Source organism: Hypanus sabinus, chromosome 10 (assembly GCF_030144855.1).
Source record: "Hypanus sabinus isolate sHypSab1 chromosome 10, sHypSab1.hap1, whole genome shotgun sequence".
Classification (NCBI taxonomy): Eukaryota; Metazoa; Chordata; class Chondrichthyes; order Myliobatiformes; family Dasyatidae; genus Hypanus; species Hypanus sabinus.
Window position 1 is genome coordinate 112,997,811 of NC_082715.1, and position 22,414 is coordinate 113,020,224.

At 42.4% G+C, this 22,414-nt stretch overlaps 2 protein-coding genes across 11 annotated transcripts in view; one reads left to right on the forward strand and one right to left on the reverse strand.

Annotated features, from left to right (window-relative positions):
• Positions 1-22,414, forward strand: part of disp1 (dispatched homolog 1 (Drosophila)) — a 476,889-nt gene that overhangs the window by 129,153 nt on the left and 325,322 nt on the right. For 9 of the 10 annotated variants that reach the window (XM_059982659.1, XM_059982662.1, XM_059982660.1 and 6 more), the window contains one exon: positions 714-822. The gene's annotated coding sequence lies outside the window, so the exon portion shown is untranslated. Of the gene's footprint in view, positions 1-713; positions 823-7,235; positions 7,258-22,414 lie in introns of those variants that run through there. The other variant, XM_059982664.1, reaches the window with a different exon arrangement.
• The window catches only part of LOC132400993 (putative uncharacterized protein MYH16), a 149,093-nt gene continuing 130,742 nt past the window's right edge, over positions 4,064-22,414 (reverse strand). The window contains exon 2 of the mRNA XM_059982673.1: positions 4,064-4,164. The gene's annotated coding sequence lies outside the window, so the exon portion shown is untranslated. The remainder of the gene's footprint in view (positions 4,165-22,414) is intronic.

Below are 22,414 nucleotides of genomic sequence, written 5' to 3' on the forward strand. Positions count from 1 at the left end.
TGGTAATTTATAGTTTTTTATTATGTATTGCAATGTACTGCTGCCACAAAACAGCACATTCCATGATGTATGCCGGTGATATTAACCCTGATTCTGATTCCCATTATGACTACTGAATTTACCCGTTTATTAACATAGATCTGTATGTGTATATATGTATGTGTCTATGTGTGTATACAGTTCCTATAAAAAAGAAATCACGCCCCCCCCCCCCCCCCGGAAGTTTTCATGTTTCACTGTTTTACAATATTGAATCACAGTGGATTTAATTTGGCTTTTTTGACACTGATCAACAGAAAAATACGTTTTCATGTCAAAGTGAAAACATCCCTACAAAGTAACCTAAATTAATTACAAATATAAAACACAAAATAATTGAGTGCATAAATATTTACCCCCTTCAAGTCAGTATTTAGTGGATGTACCTTTGGCAGCTTGAGTTTAGGAATTTGTGGTACAAATGGGCTTTTTGCTTGGAATGCCAGGTAAGAAAACTGTGACAGATTGGTGCCTCACATTGTGAGGAACAACAACCTTGCATCTGTGCTATAGCCTGTTCAGTTTCTGATATGTTAGCTTTTTGTTCTCATGGTCACTCACAGCGAAGGCAAAAATAAATGCCTTATGACCTAATGTTAGTTTCTAGCATTTATTTGTTCTGTTGTGTTACTTTGATATGATGTTGAAATGACAGATACTTTGTCTCCTTTCAGGCTACCATACATGTACTGATACCCTTGAACCAAATGGAAAAACAAAAGAATATCTGCTTGCTGGATCACTTGATGCTTGAACCAAAATAAAAGTTGTGCTGGAACAACTGTAAGTTTCTTTTAGGTTTTTTTGACTGAGTGTTATATAATGTAGTAGGATAGAAAATGGCTATATATTGCATGACAGAACACATGAAAATTAATTCCAAGGAGCTTCTCTATGGTTTAAATGCATGCCTGAATTTTTTTAAGATTCTGACCCCATTATATTCACTATTGCCTCTGGCATGTTGGCCATAGCAGCAGAGTTCATTTTTGGAAAGCAAGTTGCAATGTGACTGATGTAAAACTGAAGGCAAAGTGGAAAATAATTAGCAGTAGTTTTGGCATGTGCAAATGGCATCTCTGGTATTAATGATGTCTATGGATCATTGCATCCAGTAACATGAAGGAGGTCATTTGTGTTGAGTGAACCAGAGTATTTAATGTTAAATGATGCAAACAGAGAGAAGATAAAGTCCAGAAAGCAATAATTCTGGCAAGAATTATGGTAGAAACAAGACTTGTATTGCATCTTTTCTGGTGCTCATGGCAATTATTTTTGGCTTTGTAGTGGAAAATGTTTAGGATACAAGTATCCAATTACTGACCAAGGGCTAATCAAGCACACTTTGGCCACAGATTATTTGCTTCAATTACGCATATATCTTGGTAGAGGAATCTTTTGACATCACAGTTTCAATCTCTAACACTGTTGCTCTTTGATAAATCTTTGGATAAGATTGTGACTTGTAAGGATTATAGTAGACAGAACGGGTATTGTGGTGTTCTACAAATTAAATAGTAAGAAGAAAAACAGTACATTTGTCAAGGTGAATTATGTCATCAAGATATACAGAAATTTTACTTAACTTGAACTTTGAACACTACAATAAACTTCACTGAAATGTTCCCTCTAGACATTAAATCTGTGAGTCAAGGTCCACAACAGAATAATTAATTCATTGTCTCCTAATGGAGTGGACTTTTACTTGTCTCAGAATCAGTGTGATTATATTCACTTGCCAGATTGCTGGGATGTCCAATGAAGGGCATTGAGGATTTTTTTTTTATTACCCAAACGTTCCAGCTGGTGAGTTACCTTCTTGAATTGCTGCAGTCCTATGTACCTGTACTCTGAGATTCCTCTGTTCTATTACAGTACTCATTTAATAAACTCATTCAAATTAAATTCCATTTGCCATTCCTGGGTCTGCCTATCCAGATGATCAAAACACTGTTATAAATCTTGATACCTTACTGTTTGCATTGCTCCCTATTTAAGTGTAATCTGCAAACTTGCCATTTCTCATGTATTCTAATCTAAATCATCAAAATAAGATTTATCTTTGTCCCAAAGCATTAAGCAGTTTTGAAATGCCTTCTCCCCTTCCGCCATCAAACTTTTGAATGATCCATGGACACTGTACTATTTACTTTGTAACTTATAGTAATTTTATGTCTCTGCATTGTACTGCTGCAAGACAAATTTCATGTCATATAAGACAGTGATAATAAACTTGATTCTGAAGTTGATCCAATCCTGGAAGGATTAAAACATCGTCCAAAGCATCCAGGATACATTGCCCATAAATCAGTCTTTCTTATTGATACAAAATTAAGTTCACAATTTGAACAAAGAACAGTACAGCACAGCAACAGCCCCTTTGACCCACAGTATTGTACTGGACTAATTAAGCTAATGACATCCTACTAAACTGATCCCTTCTGTCTGAACGCGTTCCATATCTCTGCATTCGCTGCATATTCATGTTCCAATCCAAGAGCCTCTTAAATAACTCTATCATATCTGCCTCCAGTACAACCTTGACAGCACATTCTAGGCACTCACTACTTTCTGTGCAGGGAAAGAACTTGCCCTGGCCATTTCCTTTGAACTCTTTCTCTCCCCCACCCCCCACACCCCAATCAGCTTAAATACACGTCCTCTAATGTTAGACCTCTTTAAAATTCTTGATCCCTCCATTCTAGATGCAAATTTTTATTCATCTTTGGCTATTGGCTAGTGAATAGGTACAGGGACATTCACTGGTTGTCTTTGGTACCAAGGAGTTGAGGCCAATTGCCAGTTCATTACTCAATCAAATGTAGCTAAAGACAGACTTGCCCCTGTGGCATTAATAGTTGTGGAACTGGGAGAACGCAAGTGTAACCCCCTGGGTCTCCTCAGGCTCGCTCACCTCGTTCTCGTCTAGGGGGAGCAGCCTTCGGCCCCGCCAAACTGGGTAATCAGCTGGTGTGGATGCTGTGTGATGTCCCCGCCTCGCCCAAAACCAGACAGTACACCATATGCGATTAAATGAGTACAATTTATAAAGGTTACTATAACTAAGTGATTAATAACGATACAGTATATATGAAGAGAAAATTAAAGAAAAGGCGCCAAACTTATCAAAGTCCAAACCACTTCGTGCACAACTGTTGGAGCTCAATTACTGAAGTCTTCTGGCCACCATTCGATCCCCTCCGAACTCCTCGACTCGCAGCTCAGGACCCTCCGAACTCCTCGACTCTCCAAACAGCTCAGGACCCTCCGAGTGGTCAACCAAGCACATCTAGCTTCATCCCCCCCCCCTCGGAGAATCTCCCGGCCTCGGACCCCCCTTTGGGGTCCGATCCTCGCCCAGCTTAGAGCATTGCGTCCTCTCTCTCGACCCCCTCGAGCCGATCTGCCCAAAAGCCCGTCAACAAAAGCTTACAGACTCAGAAGAAAGAACATTAATCTCCATTTGGTTTACAAAGGAATACCATTCTCGTTATCAGTAAATTAGCATTCCTGCTAGTTAACAAAAGGAAACCCTTTCCCAACAGTAACAAAGAAAAAAAAGAAACCCCCTTTACACACTTCCTCCACCAAATAAAAGTCATGTCCTCATGACTACTAAATAACTCGCCACCTTTCCTGCCAACACACCGTAACCCAAGCACAAACAGTGACATCTCCTCCCCACACAGTAACCCTCATGCCCTGTTCCTCAGGCGCTACTTAGGCCAACTATCTGGGAGTTCCCTAACCCTTCTGAGGCCTCCGTACCCCCTCACCTAAACCCTTCAGGCTCGGACACAACTGGGGATACCTTGGGCCCACTACCAACTCCACTCTCAACCTCTCACTCATGCCCCACACTGCACACAGCTAACCCTCCCCGCTACACCTGACTCAATGGGAGAAGGGCCAAAGGTCTCTTCCTCAATCGAGGGAAAGTCAGCAAAAGGCAGCATGTACCACACATCCAGCACATCATCCATCGAATCTGTATTCTTCCTCATTCCTGTGATCGGTAGCTGCTGTTTGATCTTCTCCAAACGGAAACACGTGGCCTGCACTGCTCCCGCAGTCTCTTCAGCCTCCTGTTCAGTATTCACTGCACTTCTCTCCAGCTTTTTCTTCCTCATGACTTCTTCCAGATCAACTTTCAGGTTTTGCACTTCATTTGAACTGTCGATGGTCATCTTCAGGTTCCCTTCAAGCTTCCGCTTCTCTCTTCTGAGATTCGTCTGTAATTTCTTCACCTCTGCAAACTCCCCTCTCCGGGTTCTCAGTTTGCTATTACCCTCAGTCAGACAACTTTCTTCATTCTCTCCAACTTGTAAGTCTTCCGAATGGTTCCAGATCACTTTCTCCAGTCTCTCCGTCTTCATTTCAAACTTGATTCCGTAGAGACAGTCTCTCACGAGCTGCGACCTTCGCCAGCCCTGGCACGTGTCCCGAAAACACTTTAACTCGGTAGTTCTCAGCTGCTCCTGCAACGACCTCACTTCATATTCTCCTGAGGCAAATCCAAATACCAAGAGATCATCCACATACACCAAAACTCCAAACGCCTCCACATCCCCTATGGTCTTCCACCTGCCCCGCAGGAAGGTTGCAAGGGCTCCAGATATGCCCTGTGGCATCTTTTCGGACCCGAAGACTCCTAGGGAATTTATAACGGCCGTCTTCTCCTTGTTGGCCCCACTCATCGGGATCTGGCAACATCCACTCCTCAGATCCAGCACCTTAAACCACTTCACACCACTCAGACAGGCCATCGCCTCTCTGGCCCTCAGGGCCATATTCTGGTCACTGACAGTGCACTCTTCAACGCAATATAATCCATACACACGCTGCCTACATCTTCCACGGCTGTAGGGGCCAGTCGCCGCAACCTCTCTCTCTCCGAGGTGTCTTCAGCAGTCAACTCCCCTCCCTTGTGGTATTTCGCAGCATCCACGAAGAGGGTCTCACCCTCAGATACTTCCCCCAGGCCGTACCACCACTGGCTCTTGTTTGAATTCGGTATCAGCCCAATGCTGCTACACACGTCCGCACAAGCAGCTCGAAACCCTGGGTGCATCGACAATGCCTCCAAACAGCGCTCACCCGCCTCCTCCGGGCAGGCTCCCAATCGCACCAGCAGGATATTGGTTCTCTCTAGAACAGAAACGCTGCCCGTCTCAACAGGGTCCGGACACATCAGCATTAACAATTCATGAACCTCAGTCTCCTCCACATTTGCCTCTAAGAACTCCATTTTCACTGACCAACAACCGTCGTCTGGATAATCACCGGCACTGGTACCCCGAATCTCCAGTGTCCTCAATGTTGTCAAGGGTAAATGCTTCTAATAACGGTTATGAAACAAACTGTACAGCAACTTATCCGGCGCCCTGGTGCCGAGGATGGCTTTAACTTGACTTCCATCCATCCGTAACAACACCTGTGCGCTTGGTCCCTCTAAGCCTTCAGGAATAGGGTCTGCTCCTTTCAGGAGTTCCTTGGTACATTGCTGGGAACGTGCTCCCCCAGAGACCCCAAGCCGTTCCCCCACTGGGCCTTCTCTAAGATTCCCGACACCTCTCGAATCAACGGAACAACTGATCCCCTTGACAGATCCCCTTGGCACCACAAGCAATTTATCTGCCCCCCTAGGCAAAAAGGGATACCCTAAAAACTTCCCACCAATCTCCTGCCACGGATATAATAAGCCCCCCAGCTGCGCCATTTGACTTCCAGTCGAACCACACGCATTTTCCCACACTTTCCCAGAACTGGCAGCGGTCACTTCGAGGTAATTGCGCCCGACAGTTCTAACAAAGTCACCAGCCCGCCTACTCAAACTTTCAACCTGTCCCTGTCGCTTTTCCTCAGCCAAGCACTGCCACTCACCCAACAACTGAGGGGTCCGCTCCGCCCAGGCGTCCGCCCCTTTAGGGCTAGACATTATTCCAATAACCGGGCGGAGCTCACCACTGCTGAAACATCCCAACCTGTCACTCCTCAATCTCCAAACAGTACGGACAACCCATGGTCCCACCACCATTTCGTCGGAACTCGAACAACGACAATTGCTACCAACAGCAGCCACCCCACCCAACACACACACAGCGATAACCAGCAATCGCACACCCACAAAGGCACAGCAGCTCTTCGCCGCAGACACAATTTAAAGAGGGTGATCACACAGCTTCCACAGAAATCAATCCCGGACGAGCCCCCACAATGTAACCCCCTGGGTCTCCTCAGGCTCGCTCAGCTCGTTCTTGTCTAGGGGGAGCAGCCTTCGGCCCCGCCAAACTGGGTAATCAGCTGGTGTGGATGCTGTGTGATGTCCCCGCCTCGCCCAAAACCAGATAGTACACCATATGCGATTAAATGAGTACAATTTATAAAGGTTACTATAACTAAGTGATTAATAACGATACAGTATATATGAAGAGAAAATTAAAGAAAAGGCGCCAAACTTATCAAAGTCCAAACCACTTCGTGCACAACCATTAGAGCTCAATTACTGAAGTCTTCTGGCCACCATTCGATCCCCTCCAAACTCCTCGACTTGCAGCTCAGGACCCTCCGAACTCCTCGATTCTCCAAACAGCTCAGGACCCTCCGAGTGGTCAACCAAGCACATCTAGCTTCATCCCCCCCCCCCCGGAGAATCTCCCGGCCTCAGACCCCCCTTTGGGGTCCGATCCTCGCCCAGCTTAGAGCATTGCGTCCTCTCTCTCGACCCCCTCGAGCCGATCTGCCCAAAAGCCCGTCAACAAAAGCTTACAGACTCAGAAGAAAAAACATTAATCCCCATTTGGTTTACAAAGGAATACCATTCTCGTTATCAGTAAATTAACATTCCTGCCAGTTAACAAAAGGAAACCCTTTCCCAACAGTAACAAAGAGAAAAAAAGAAACCCCCTTTACACAAGAAAGTAGGGGCAGGAGTAGTCACCTGCTCCTTAGATCTGCTTTGCCATTCAATATGATCATGGCCAATCTAACCAAGGCCTCAGATCTTCCCCTGCCAGATCCCCATTGCCTTAATTCTTCTGATTTTTTTCAAAAAAAAATTGTTTTCTCTTACCCACCACCCCCCTCCCCACTCCCATTTCAAATACTTGTATTAAATTGTCCTCCACAACTTTCAGGGGCAGAGAACTCCAGTTATTCGCGATCTCAGAGAAGAAGTTTCTGTCCCTTGATTATGGATAACATTCAACGTCGATTCAGGTTAATTTATCCTTTTTTGTGTAAGGAGACTAAACTGTGTGCCACAGCCTAGGTATTGCCTCACCAATACCCAGTACAATTATAATGAAACTTACCTGTTTTTAAACTTTGTATTTGAATAAAGGCCAATATACCATTTACCCTCTAAACTGTTACTGCACTTATGATTCATGGTTCCTCTCAAGTTTACTCATTTTTGCACCCATTTATGGCAGGACCTTGCACTTTCCCACATTTATTTCCATTTGCCAAGTTTTCCCTGAATCTATTCCAATTCCAATGTAATACAATGAAAAGGATTTTCTCACAATATCTTTCTTACAACTTGCCCTTTCACCTATTTTCATGCTATTGGGGATGTCCATAAATCTAGGAGCAGATTTAGGCCATTTGGCCCATCGAATCTGCTCCACCATTCTATCATGGCTGATTTATTAGCCCTCTCAACCCCATTCTCATGCTCATTCCCCATAACCTTTCATCCCCTTACTAATCAAGAACTTAGCAATCTGCACTTTAAATATACCCAATGACTTGGCCTCCACAGTCGATTGTGGTAACGAATTCTGGTAGCTTTTACTGTATATTCTAGTCTGATCTACTTGATATTCACATCATGAGGTGACGTGTTTCCACATAAAATGTTCCTTGGGAAATAACAGTTAAGCAAGTATTTTTATTCAATTGTATAGCTATTTCAAAGAGCTATGGGCCAAGGTCACATGTTTCTGTGGTTAAGACTCTGGTTCATCTATCAGAATATTGATGAAGTCAAATTATTGACACTCAGACACTTACAGCTCCAGAGGGTAATCAGCTTCATTTTAAATGTGTGAAGGGGGCAAGTTGCAATGAAATAATCTTCCATTGCTGGCTAATACTTGTAATCTTGCTTTAATCAGAATGTCATGAACACTGTTGGTTTGAAGTAGAGTGCAAGACATAAAAAGTACAGCAAATTACAAAACATAAAGTGCAAAAGAGGAATGAAGATCATTCAGACATCTGATGGCAGAGGGAAATAAACTGTTCCTAAAACGGAGTGTGGGTTTTTAGGTTCCTGTAGCCCCACCTCCCACTACCTTGATGGTAGTAATGAGAAGAGGGCATGTCTTGGATGGTGAGGGTTCCTAATGATAGGCACTGCCTCTTGAAGATGACCTGGATGGTGGGGAGGCTTATGCCCGTGATGGAGCTGGCTGAATCTACAAACCTTTTTTTGCCTCTTTCGATTCTGTTTATTAAGGTCTCTATACTAGGTTGACTATGCAGTCAGTTAGAATGCTCTCCATTGTACATCTACAAATACTTGCAAGAGTCTTTAGTAACATATCAAATCTCCTCAGACTCCTAATGAAGTAGAATCACTAATGTGCCACCTTCTTGATTGCATCAATGTATTGGACTCAAGACGATGATGTCCAGTAACTTGAAGCTGTTCTCTCTTTCCACCACTGACCCCTTAATGAAGACTGTTGTGTGTTCTTCCAACATAATCTTCCTGAAGTCCACATTGATCATCAAGGTGCACTGATAAAGGGCGATTCTTCGTGTGTAACTGATGGGAATCATCAGATGTTCCTGTTCGGGACTACTACAGCTGAAATCCACAATCACAGCCATGGGTACTTCAGTAAACAACATCATTTTAAGTCATTTAAAAAGTCTGTCAGTCCTCAAGATTGACAAATCCTGGGTGGCAGACTTTGGTCATGAGTGCAGATCCCTTTTTAAGAAAATGGAGGCGCTGATGCTGAGCCAGTCTATGGGTATGATTGAAACGCAGAGACTTTAGACTCTCCCCCCACTCCTGACTAGCCTGCTGGGGATTGTCCAGTCTCTGGAAAATAAAATTGAAGACCTCAAAGCAAGATTGCTGTTTCAGAAGGACATCAGGGACTGCTGTGTTCTTTTGTTTCACAGAAACATGGCTCACCCTGCCATTGTTGCAGCTCAATGACTTCACCATTCTCTTCAGACAGGACAACTGAGTCTTTTAAAGATAGAAGAGATGGAGTATGCTTTATGATGAACTCATCTTGGTGCATAGACATAGTTGTTCTGTCTCAGTACCGCTTACCCAACCTGGAATATCTAGCGGTCAAATGTCGTCCATTTTATCTGCCGAGGGAGTTTTCTGCCATCATCCTGGTAGCAGTATACATTCTACCTTAGGACAATGTCAGGTAGGCACTGGAGGGATGAAGCTCTGTAATCAACAGGCACGAAACAGCACACTCTGATGCCTTTATCATTGTGGGGGATTTCAACTAGCCAGCTTGAAGAAATCTCTGAATGACTGCCACCTGTGGAACCAAAAAACCAACACACTTGACTGTTGTTATAACCACAATCAGGAATGCTTACTATGCCATCCCTCACCCACACTTTGGAAAATTGGATCATCTGGCTGTACTACTTGTGGCGTATAGGCAGAGACAAAAGACCGCAGTACGAGTGATGAGGAAAAATAAACTATGCTCAAGGGCGGTGGAGTAGTGCTTACAGGGCTACTTTGAGTTGGTGGACTGGACAATATTCAGGGATTCATCTTCGAATCTGAATGAATATGTCACAATTGTCACCAACTTCATCAAGATTGTGGTTGCGTATGTGCCTTCAAGATCATACTGGACATACCTAAACCAAATGTAATGGATGAATCAAGCTATTCATAGTTTACTGAGGGCCAGATCTGTGGCATTCAAGAACAGTGATCCAGAACTATACAGGTCTGGGTATGACATATGAATGGCTAGTTTAAGAGCAAAAAAATATTTCTGATTGAGGTAAGAGATGGAATCAGATGCATGTCAGCTCTGGTAGGGTTTGCAGGCCATTACTTCCTACAGTGCAAAACCTAAAATCATGAATGGCTGTGATGTTTCATTCCCAGATGAGCTCAGCGCCTTTTATGCATGCTTTGAAAGGGAGAATAAAGCTACACCTGTGCAAATCCTTGTGATATCTGATGACCCTGTGACTTTGGTCTCGAAAGCTGACGTCAGTACATCTTTCAAGAAGGTGAGCCCTTTCAAGGCATCAAGCCCTGATGGTGTATCTGTTGGGGCTCTGAAAACCTGTGCCAGCCAACTAACAAGTGTTCAAGCACATCTTCAATCTTTCACTGCTGCAGTCAAAGGTTCCCTCCTGCTTCAAAGTGGTGACAATCATAAGGTGCACAATGCACAAGAAAAGCAGGGTAACCTGCCTGACTGACTGTTGGCCATGGCACCCATATTAACTGTGATGAAGTATTTTGAGAGGTTGGCTAGAATCAAATCCTGCCTAAGTAGGGACCTGGACCCGCTGCATTTTGCCTATCGTCACAATGGGTGTACAGTGGATGCAACCTCACTGGGTCTTGGATCACCTGGACGACAGTAATACCGATGTCGGGCTGCTGTTTATTGATTACAGCTCAGTGTTAAACACAATCATACCCTCAGTTCTAATCAAGAAGCTTCAATATTTGGGCCTCGGTACCTCCCCCTGCAACTGGATCCCTGGATCCTTGACTTCCTCACTGGGAGTCTGTGCACATCACAAATAGCATCTCCTCTTTGCTGACAATCAACACTACAAGGATGCATGCTTAGTCCACTGCTCTACACTCTCTCCACCCACAAATGTGTGGCTAGGTACAGCTCAAATGTCATCTACAAATTTGCTGACAAAACAACTATTGTTGGCAGAATTTCAGATGGTGATGAGGGGGCATACAGGAATGAGGTTGATCAGCTGGTTGAGTAGTGCCGCAACAATATCCTTGTACTTAATGTCATCAAGACCAGGGAATTGATTGTGGACTTCAGGAAGGGGAAGTCAAGGCAACACACATCATCATCATTGAGGGATCAGCACTAGAAAGAGTGAGCAGTTTCAACTTGCTGTGAGCTTACATCTCTGAAGTTCAACCCTTGGCCCAACACATTGATGCAATTACAAAGAAGCTATGCTTCATTAGGAGCTTAAGGAGAACTGATATGTCACCAATGACTCTCACAAATTTCTACAAATGTACTGTGGGGAACATTCTACCTCCCCTGGTATGGACAGCCTCTGCATGAGATCGGGAAAAACTGCAGGAAGTTGTAAGCTCTTTTAATGGCGGTTAGCAGTCCAACTTAAAGGTACATTACTACCACCAACTGAACTGGAGTGTGGTGTAGAGTTGGGAAATAAAACCCCTGCTAGTTCTTTATCAAATGAAAACTAAATTACCACAAAAAGCCCTATAGATTGTAAATAATGAAAAACATTGTTGTGAATTAAAGTCACTTCCATGACTTTTTTTGTAATTTATTTTTTTTAATTGAAGTTCATCATCAAACAAACATTTCCATAAGATGAATTTCAGACATTGTACATGTATATCATATATATCACAAATCTCCACAAAGTATTTATCTGAGGTATATACTTATAGAAAAGAGTGGAAAGAAAAAACAAGCAAAAGGAAAGAACTATGTACAAGTAGGGAGTGATCTTTTTTTATACAACAGATTCATTGATTTGTGAGAATAAGATCAGGCCAATGAGGCATTATGTAGTTAAACCATTTTTCCCAGTATGAATCAAATTGTTCCAGCTTATGATTAACAGATGCTGTTATCTTCTCGATTTTGTAAATGTCCATTGTAATTTCCATCCATGCATTTAAAGTTGGGGTCTCCTATGATAACCATTTCCTAGAAAGGGGCTTTTTACCAGCCACCAACAGTATATTCATTAAATATTTATCTCATTTCAACCATTCTTGAGGTATATATCCAAAATATATGGTCTTACTCTCTAAGGGTATTTCACATTTAAAGAGATCTTGTAGGGCATTGTGTATCCCCTCCAACAGTTTTTGATAACAGTGCAGTCCCAAAAGATATGATAATGATTTTCATTTTGATTTCCACAATTTCTCCAGCAAACAGGGAGGTTACTATCATAATGGGATTTCTGAGAAGGTGTAATAAAATATCTTATCAAGTTTTCCATCCAAACTCCCTCCATTTCCATGAACTAGTACACTTCCATTGATATCTCCATATTGTTGTCCATTCTTCCTCAGATATAATTATCCCTCCTTCCTTCTCCTATTTTAATGTATGAAGTCGAATGTGTTTTAAGATTTGACAACCCCTTATACACGCTTGAAATTATTCTACTACCATTATCTGAATTGTATGCTTTTCTAAATAGCTCTATCAAGTATGTACTTGCTTTGGTTACATTTTTAAGCAACCTATTAACATATTGTCGCATCTGTAAATACCGATAAAAATCTTGTTTTTCTAATAAGTGTTTCTCTTTAAGCATTTCAAAACTGAACAGTGTTCATTCTTTCATTATGTTGCAAAGAACTGTCACTTCCATGACTTAGTAAAGTTTTTCAATGAAAACTATCAACCCCAAAGAAAGTAGGCACTGATCTCAACAGCATTGAGGACACCTTCAAATGGTGACTCCATCACCCACGTGTCCTCTTCTCATTGCTTCCTTCAGGCAGGAGGTTAAGGAGTCTGAAGACACACACTCAATCTTTCAGGAACAGCTTCTTCCCCTCTGCCATCAGATTTCTGAATGAACAGTAAACCCATGGAGATTACCTCACTCTTTTTCCTCTCTTTTTGCAGCACACTATGTAATTTGATTTTTCTGATATACACTTACTGTAATTTATAACTTTTTGTGATTATGTATTGCAATGTACTTCTACTACAAAACAACAAATTTCATGATATATGCCAGTAATATTAAACCTGATTCTAATTCAATCAAATCTTTGGTCTTGCTGACGCTAATTGAAAGGTTGTTGTGGTGACACCACTTATTTAGCCAAGCTATGTCACTGCCATACCTCTCCTTGTCACTATCTGATCTTCATCAAATGTATCTTGTAAATCTATATTTTTCTTATTTTTTTTATATACCTTGCGCTCTTAAAGGTCAATTAAGTGACATTTCTTCAGTGACTATATTGAAAACAAGAAACCATCAGTTTTTCATTTGCTGATAGTTTTGTAAATACGGTAGCAGAGTTGCCAGGAATTCTTTTCAAAGTAGCACTGTGACCAGAGCAACAGTGCCTGTTTTTGTGTAAGGCTGACACAACATAGCATGCTTTTGGTTTGTAATGGAATGAGATGCTTCTCCTCAGAATGTTACACAAATCTTGCAGAAATGATTAAATCTAAATCTAAATCTAATGTGCAGACAGTTTTCCTTCCTTTTGCTGAGTATCATGCTGATGTATTTGTGCCTCTTTCACTGGCAAGGACAGAACCCTGAAACAAGTTTACACGGTTACTTCGGCGCTGGCCTGTTACTTGGTTTCCCAGCACTGGAGTAGCACATAGGAAATTACATTTTGCTTTAACCAGTCACAACAAGATTTTCTTCTCTGGGATTCAACCCCACATTCATCATCCTTCAGGCCAAATTAATTGAATAGATTTGATATATGGAGAGCAAAGCTAAAAGCGAAACAAGTCTTGTAGAGAAGTTGGGGGAGAGGGAATAGCTGTTTTCAGAGGCAGTTGCTAGAACTGTGAGATGTAGAACTCGGTAGACACTGGGAATACCAAACAAGATGACTCGCAGACATCAAGACCGTTTGTCTTCCCCAGTGAACTTGCAGGTTCAGGTCTTCAGGCATTGTGTTTTGATCAGGACTTCCCGGTCTTCGACATTCGACCCTAAGGCTCACTGATGAAGGAATCCTGAACTGCTGGTCTTGAACTTGGGACTCACTGATGGCAGGATCCTCAAATCAAGGCCTTGAACTCCAGACTCGCTGACTCACCAGCCTAGGAATTCACTGGCCTTCGTATCTCCTGCCTGTGTATACCTCCAATCCAGGGGCACGCTCACTTTGTGAGACTCACTGGCCTGGAGGCCACCAGCCTAATCCTGCTGTTCTTCGTGTACCATGCTTGCCAGCCAGACATCTGTCCACATGTTCATTTTGTGGAGTGTGGAGCAGAGGGCTAGTCTCCAGCGTAACCTCTAACTCTCTCACACCCTTGTCCTGAAATCTTAATGTGACCGCTGTATTAGAAGTGGCTGATTACTTGAGATGTAGCGGACGAAAGCTGGAGATGCAGAGTGGGCATGGGATGGAAAAAAAGTCATGGTCACCCTTTTGGACTGAATAGAAGTACTCTGCAAAATGCTCATTTTAACCTGCCTTTTGTAGAGAAGGTCATGTGATGCACTGTACTGGACAGGAAGAAGTGCAGCTGTACTTTGTTATTGTACAGTACCCGTCAGCCACTTTCTCCCTCCTTCTGGTTTTATGTCCTGTGCAATGTTAGGCATTCTTCTGTGTATTATTTCTTTTCAAATGTGTATTATTGCTTCTTGAGCTCCATGTCTTTAAATAACTTCTGGAGAACATGTATTTTTTTCCACAAAGCCACCTTAAGAAATGTATAGCTGTACTCGAACAGTAATCCCGGCTGGAGAGTGTGCTGTAAAGATTCACAAGGTCACTTCTACAACTGGTGAGATTGAGTTATAAAGAGAGTCTGGGACTTCATTCCCTGGAGTAGGGGTAATCTTAGACGTTTATAAATGGTAACGTAGCAGTTACACAGTGCTTTACAATATCAGCAGTCTGAGTTCAATTCCTGTTGCTGCTGTAAGGAGTTTGTATATGCTGTCAGTGACTGTGTGGGTTTCTTCTCGGTGCTCCAGTTTCCTCCCAGAACCCAGAGACATACTGGTTGGTAGGTTAATTGGCCATTGTAAATTGTCCGGTGATTAGGCTAGGATTGCTGGCTGGCTCGGCTGGAAGGCCTGTTCCACACTGTATGTCAATAAATACGTATAAAATGATGAGGGTGTCGATATGGTCCATGGTCTTTTTGTAGGGTTAGGAACTTGACACTACAAGATTTTTAAAGAAGGATCTGAAGAGCAAACTTTGCACAGAAGTTGATGGGTATGTGGAATTAACTGTCAGGAGAAGGCATTTGGATGCATGGAAAGCAAAGTTTTAGAGTGATGTGAGCCACATACAGACAAATGGGACTAACTTGGGTGTTGGCATGGGCAAGTTGGGCCGAAGGACCTGTTTCTGTGCTGTATGACTACAACATGAAGGAGAATGTGATATGGTGCTGATTTCCTTATTGGGGCTAAACTTTTAAGTTTGTGTCAAGGTTACAGCACTTTTGAAGTTCCAGTGCTTGTCATGATGGAATCATTGTGCAGTGCTCTGGTGATGAGTTATGCTATAGTGACTGGAACAGTTCCCCTTTTCAGGCTGGCCAAATATACAAGGACAGGACTTGGAGAGCAGGTTGCCTGCCACCTGAGCTGCTTATTGTAATGTGTAGGTTTAAACAGTTTTAAAAATGATTATTTATGGCACTGTACTGCTACCACAAAACAACAAATTTCACCACATTTGCCAGTGATATTAAATGATTCTGATTTTGGAGAAGATTGACTTGGGAGAAAACAGTGGAATGATATAAATCGCAATGAGTCCATTCGGGCTGCTTTTGTGAAACTGTTCAATCAGCTTCATGTCCTCAGTGCCGGGTTCTAGTGTGTGTTTTTTTGACCCAAAATGTTGACGTTTCCTCTCCTCCTTCCCTCTCCCCCTCACACAGATTTTGTTCACTTCTCTGAGTTCCTCCAGCGGTTTGTTAGTTGCTCCAGATTCCAGCATTTGTAGTCTCTTGACTGGCTTCACTCCCCCATTGGCAAGTCATGACAAGCAGTGTGGCTCTTTGAGCACTTTGAGTTGAATTGAATAATTCCTCATCCTAATTCTATCTCCTTTTGCAAAAAATAATTGGCAGAGACCTGGTTTATACAAAGTTAAAATAATGGGACAGTGCAGGACTCGACGCTGTTGCAGTAGCTATGAAGTGACCCTAGATGTCTCCAATGCACTTTGAAGGAACTGCTTGTTGATGAATGAGCTAAATCATTTGGCAAAAGGGCTCTGCTACATTTGTTTGTTTTGAATTGCAGCAGCAAGCTAGTGTGGTCTGTGAACTTGTCTAGTTGGGCTGGATTCTGTGGCATGCCTGCTCTATTGCAATGGGTGAGAAAGCTGTATGAGCATTACTGTCCTGCCAAATGTGAGCACTTAGAATTGCAGAGCACACTATAAATGTTGGGTGATGCAACCAAGGTTTGTCGCAATTAACACAAGTGCCAAGAAAGTGAATTGATGGGCTGGTTAATGCTTCTTGTGCTCTCCTGGAGAAAGTAATTGTCATAGAATATCCTTTCTTAGTCAAAATCAGTGACCAAATTGCAAGAGTCATAATTCAGTCAGGACAAATTCAACAATGTTTATGATCCTATTCATAGGATTTGGAATGCTCTGATAAAATGTTTTCTTACAGCTTGCCAGCAAACCCCCCCCCCCCCAAATTTGTCTTAATTTCACTGTGAAAAGGACAACAAAAAGTCTGTTCCCTCCCAAAAAAATGATTGTACCCTTGTACCTTTCTAGCTGTGGTTTTCCTGTCTTGCACAGTTGAGCTATTATCTACTCTTCTTTATAGGCGATCCTTCAGGATCTAAAATATCATAGTCAAAGTTGAATTTATTATGTACACACGTACGTGTATGCATGGGTACAATGGAAAGCTTACTTGCAGTAGCATTTAAGAAGTGACAATGAATCAGAAGTTAAAATATGTACATAGATTATTACAGGACAGTACAGGCCCTTCAGCCCAAGATATTGTGCCGACCTTTTAATGTACTCCAAGATCAATCTATACGTACCCCTCCATTTGACTATCATCCATGCGTCTAAGAATTTCTTAAGTGCCCTTAACGTATCTGCCTCTTTTCACCACCCTTGGCAAGGTGTTTCATGCACACACCACTCCCTGTGTGAAGAGCTTGCATTTGACATCTTCCTTGTACTTTCATCAAATCACCTTTAAATTATGCTTCATTGTAATAGCCATTTCCACCCTTGGAAAGTGTCTCCGGCTGTCCATTCAATCTTAAGCACCTCAATCATGTCACCTCTCATGCTCCTTTTCTCCAAAGAGAAAAGCCCTAGCTTGTTCAACATAACTTCCTTAGGTGTCCCCTCTAGTCCAGGTAAATTTCCTCTGCACCTTCTCCAAAGCTTTTACATCCTTCCCAAAATGGAAAGAACAAAACTGAACACAATATTCCATGTGAACCAATGTTCCAATAAACCAATGTTTTACACAGCTGCAATATTACCTTGTGGCTCTTGAACTCGGTTCCCCGACTAATGAAGGCCATACACCTCCTTAAACACCCAGAATCAAAAAGAGTAGCAGTGTTATATCTCAATGCACGGAGTATAAAAAAATAAAGTGGATGATCGTGTTGTACTATTACAAGTTGTCAGGTATGATGTTGTGGCCATCACTGAATCATGGCTGAAGGATGGTTGTAGTTGGGAGCTGTATGTCTAAGATTACATATATTGAAGGGATAGGAATGTAAGTAGAAGGGGGTGGTGTGACTGCTGGTAAGGATGGCATCAAATCAGTAGAAAGATAAGACATAGGATTGGAAGATGTTGAATCCTCATGGATTGAATTAAAAAACTGCAAGGGTAAAAGGACTCTGATGGCAGTTATAAACAGGCTTCCAAACAACAGCTAGGATGTGGAGCACAACAGGAAATAGAAAAGGCTGTCAAAAGGGCAAAGTTATGATAGTCGTGGGAGACGCATGCAGGTTGCTTGGGAAAATAAGGCTTGTAATGGATCGCAAGTGAGTGAGTTTGTTAAGTGCCTATGAGATGGCTTTTTAGAGCAGTTTGTCATTGAACATACTAGGGGATCAGCTACACTGGATTCATTGTTGTATAATGACCAGACACAATTAGGGAACTTGAGGTAAAAGAACCCTCACAATATGATTGAGTTCAACTTGAAATTAGATAGGGAGAAAGTAAAATCTGATGTAGCAGTATTGCAATGGACTAAAGGAAATTACAGTGGAATGAGAGAGGAGTTGGCCGAAGTAAGTTGGAAGGAGATGACAGCAGAGCAGCAATAGCATGAGTTTCTGGGGGAAAAGATACTCAAGTGGCGAAATAGTACAACCATGGCTGACAAGGGAAGTCAAACCTAATGTGAAAGCAAAAGGCAGGATGTACAACAAAGCAAAAATTAGTGGAAAGACAGAGAATTGGAAAGCTTTTAAAACCCTACAGAGAGCAACTAGAAGAATCATTAGGAGGAAAAAGATGAACTATGAAAGCAAGCTAACAAACAAAATATCAAAGTGAATAGAAAAAGCTTTTTTAAGTGTGTAAAATAGTAAAGGAAAGATGAGAGTGGATATAGGACCGCTAGAAAATGAGACCAGAAAAGTAATAACAGGGGCCAAGGAGATGGCAGATATACTAAATCAGTAATTTGCATCAGTCTTCACTGTGGAAGACACTTGCAGTGCGCCAGATGATGAAGGGTGTGAGGGAAGAGAAGTGAGTGCAGCTACTATTACAAGGGAGAAAGTGCTCAAAAAGATGAAAGACCCAGGTGTATTTACATCACCTGGACCAGGTGGACGGCACCCTAGCATTCTGAAAGAGGTAACAGAAGAGATTGTGGAGGGAAAAAAAATCACTGGACTCTGGCATGGTGCCAGAGAACTGGAAAATTGTAACTATCACTCTACTCTTTAAGAAAGGAGGAAGGCAGCAGAAAATAAATTATTGACCAGGTAGCCTGACCTCAGTGGTTGGGAAGATGTTGGAGTTAGTTGTAAAGGATGAGATTATGGAGTACTTGGTGACACTGGACGACATAGGACAAAGTCAACATGGTTTCCTTGAGCGAAAATTTTGCCTGGTGACCCTGGTGGAAATCATTGAAGAGATTACATGTAGGATAGATAAAGGGGATGCAGTAGATGTTGTATATTTGTACTTTCAGAAGGTCTTTGACAAGATGCCATACATGAGGTTGCTTACCAAGTTAGGAGTCCATGGTGTTACAGGAAAGTTACTGGCATGCTTAGAGCATTGGCTGATTGGTAGGAGACAGCGAGTGGGAATAAAAGGATACTTTTCTGGTTGGCTGCCAGTGGCTAGTTGTGTTCCACTGGGGTCAGTATTGGAACCACTTCTTTTAATGCTATATATCAGTGATTTAGATGATGGAATAGATGCCTCTGTTGCCAAGTTTGCAGATGATATGAAGATTGGTGGTTGGGGCGGGTAGTGTTGAGGAGAAAGGAAGGCTGCAGAAGGACTTGGACAAATTAAGAGAATTGTCAAGAGAGTAGCTACTGAAATGCCATGTTGGAAGATGCATGGTCATGCACTTTGATGTAGAAATAAATGTGCGGACTTTTCCCTGTGGGGAGAAAATACAAAAATCTGAAATGCAGATGGACTTGAGAATGCTTGTGTAGAACAACCTAAAGGATAACTTGCAGGTTGAGTTGGTGGTAATGTGGAAGTTGAATCCGGATAAACTCACTCAGCGACTGTGTAAGTATAAACTCTTTATTCAAAGCCTCCAAGGCATTTCAGTTAGTCGTGACTGTTCCTGCTCGGTCCACCAACTAACTGGCAGGTCCTCTTACAGAATAGATATAGTTGCTCATATATCCTCACACATATCAAGCTGGTGCCAGCCTTATCTCTGTGCATGACAGTACAGAAAAACAAATTACAGAATAATTATAATGCCTCACATACATGGAACAGGCTGGAGCAGTCTTAGAGTGCATGACTGCACAAAGAGGCAAAGACATTGAAACACTGTCTAACTCCAAGAAGAAATATGGCTCAGCATGGTTTAGCACATCTGTTGATCATCAGCGGTTTCTTACAGAAAAATAGGCTGCTATTGTTTAACTGACTTTATCAATGAGGAAGGCAAATGCAATGTTGCCATTCATTTCAAGAGGTCTGGAATACTAGAGTAGGGATGTGATGCTGAGGCTTTATAAGCCACTGGTGAGGCCTCACCGTGAGTATTGTGAACAGTTTTGGACTCATCTCAGAAAAGATGTGCCATCATTGGAGAGGGTTCAAAGGATGTTCACAAGGATGATTCTGGGAATGAAAGGGTAATCACATGAGGAACGTTTGATAGCTCTGGGTCCATACTCACTGAGATTTAGAAGGATGAGACGAAATCTCATTGTGAAACCTTTTGAGTGTTAAAAGGCCTGGACAGAGTAGATGTGGAAAAGATGTTTTCCATGGCGGGGGAGTCGAGGACAAGAGGGTACAGCCTCAGGATACAGGGGCATCCATTTAAAACAGATGTGGAGAAATTTCTTCAGCCAGAGGATGGTGAATTTGTGGAATTTATTACTACAGGAGCTGTGGAGGCCAGGACGTTTGGTGTATTTAAGGCAGAGCTTGATAGGTTCTTGGTTGGACATGACATCAAAAGCTATGGGGAGAAGGCCTGGGAGTGGGACAGAGGATGGAGAGAAAAAAGGATCAGCCATGATTGAATGGCAGAACAGGCTCGATGGGCCCAGTGGCCTAGTTCTGCTCCAATGTCTTGTGGTCAATCGACTTGTGTGCCAAATTTGATGGATCTGTGGATGTGAACCCAAAGATCGCTTTGTTCCTCCACATTGCAGAGTCCTGCTTTTAACCCAGTGTTCTGCTTTCAAGTTCAATCCTCCAATATGAAACGCTTGTCACTTTTCTGAGTTAAACTGCATCTGCCATTTCTCAGCCCAGTTCTGCATCTTGTCAATGTCCTGTTGCAACCTCTAACAACCCTCCATGTATACACAACTCCAGTGACCTTCATGTCATCTGCAAAATTGCTACCCCACTCTTGTACTACTACATTCAAGTCATGTAAGATGTAGAATACTTGTGAGTAAAGATGAGAAACATCATGGCTTAAAAGACTCTTATGAGAATTACATATGGCCTCCGAACTGTAGCCAGGATGTGATACAAATTAAAATGGGAGAGAGAAAAGGCATGTAAAAGAGCAATGTAACTATAGTTATGGGGGATTTTGGTATGTAGATAGATTGGGAAATTAATTTGGTACTGGGTCATAGAAGAAGGAATTTGTAGAATGCCTACTAAATGGCTTTTTAAAGCAACTTGTGGTGAAGTCCACTAGTGAAAATGCCTTTTGGGATTGGATGATGTGTAATAAACGAGATTTGATTTGGGAACTTAAGGTAAAGGAACCCTTAGGAGGCACTGTCCATAATAATGGAATTCACTGTGTAGTCCAAAATGCGTAAGCTGAAATCAGATGTATGGGTGTTATAGGTGAGTAAAGGGAACTACAGAGGCAGACGAGAGGAGCTGGCCAGAGTTGATTGGAAGAGCAGCAATGGATGGATTTTTGGGAGTAATTCAGAATGCACAGGATCAGTTCATCCCAAAGAAGAAACAGCATTCTAAAGGAGGATTGGGTAACCATGACTGATGAGGGAAGTCAAAGCATAAAAACAAAAGAGAGGATATATACAGTATGGCAGAAATTAGTGGGAAGCTTTAAACACCAAATGAAGGCCACTAAAAAATTGATGAGAGAGAAGAAATATAAAGGTAACTAACCAATAATCAAGGATGCCGAAAGGTTTTGCAGCTATATTAGTAGACGAAAAGCAAGAATGGAGATTGGACTGCTGAAAATATCACTGGACAGATAGTCATAGGGAACAAAGAAATGGTGGATGAACTGAATAACACACACAAACTGCTGGTGGAACTCAGCAGGCCAAGCAGCATCTGTCGGAAAAGTGTACAGTCGATGTTTCAGGCCGAAAACCTTTGGCAGGACTGGAGGAAAAAAAGCTGAGGAATAGATTTAAAAGCTTACCATCAAACCTGTAGATAAGGGAGGTGCTGTAGTAGTCTGGCATACAGGCCTTTACCTTGCAGAGTTCCAACGCCAACTCTCAGACACTTCCTCTTACCCCTCCAACAGGACCCACTAAGGAATACCAGGTCATCGCCTCTTACACTGTCAACAACCTTATTGACTATGGGGATCTCCCATACACCGTCACCAACCTCATAGTTCCCACACACCACACATCCCGTTTCTATCTCCTACCCAAAATCCACAAACCTGCTTGTCCAGGTAGACCTATTGTTTCAGCTTGACCCTGCACCACTGAACTCATATTGGCTTACCTCAACTCTGTTTTATTCCCCTTAATTTGGTTCCTTCCTACCTACATCCGTGACACC